Here is a 594-nt window from a genome sequence, read left to right on the forward strand (position 1 = left end):
CCCTGGGGCTCGGCCCCCCGCCGGCCTCCCCGCCGCGGCCCGGCCCCGGCCCCTTAGCCCTATCCTGTCATTTAATCCTTTTCTCTTAAATTACCCCGTATTTTCCCTCCCCTAACGGCCGTTTTCCCTCTCCCCTTAGATATTGGCTCCCCTCAGGTCACCGCTGCCTAAGCGAAGCAGTCCAGTCACCGGTCTGTTAACCCTTGCTTGTTTTACAGGCCGTAGTTGATACTCGAAACGTTGCGTGTTACGGCTGCGATACCCACGCATTTCCACAGACACAAGTATAAATTGGGAGAGGAGTGGCTGGAGAGCAGCCCTGCAGAAAGGGATCTGGGGGTGCTGGTCGACAGCAGGCTCAGTATGAGTCAGCAGTGTGCCCTGGCAGCCAAGAAGGCAAACCGCATCCTGGGGTGCATCAAACACAGTATAATCAGCCGGCCAAAAGAGGTGATTATCCTGCTGTGTTCAGCACTGGTGCAGCCTCACCTTGAGTATTGTATGCAGTTCTGTGCACTGCAATTACATCCAGAGGAGGGCCTTAAAGCTGGTGAAAAGGCTGGAAGGCATGTCCTGTGAGGAGCAGCTGAGGAC

This window comes from Aptenodytes forsteri, unplaced genomic scaffold, assembly GCF_000699145.1.
Source record: "Aptenodytes forsteri isolate BGI_AS27 unplaced genomic scaffold, ASM69914v1 Scaffold55, whole genome shotgun sequence".
Lineage (NCBI taxonomy): Eukaryota > Metazoa > Chordata > Aves > Sphenisciformes > Spheniscidae > Aptenodytes > Aptenodytes forsteri.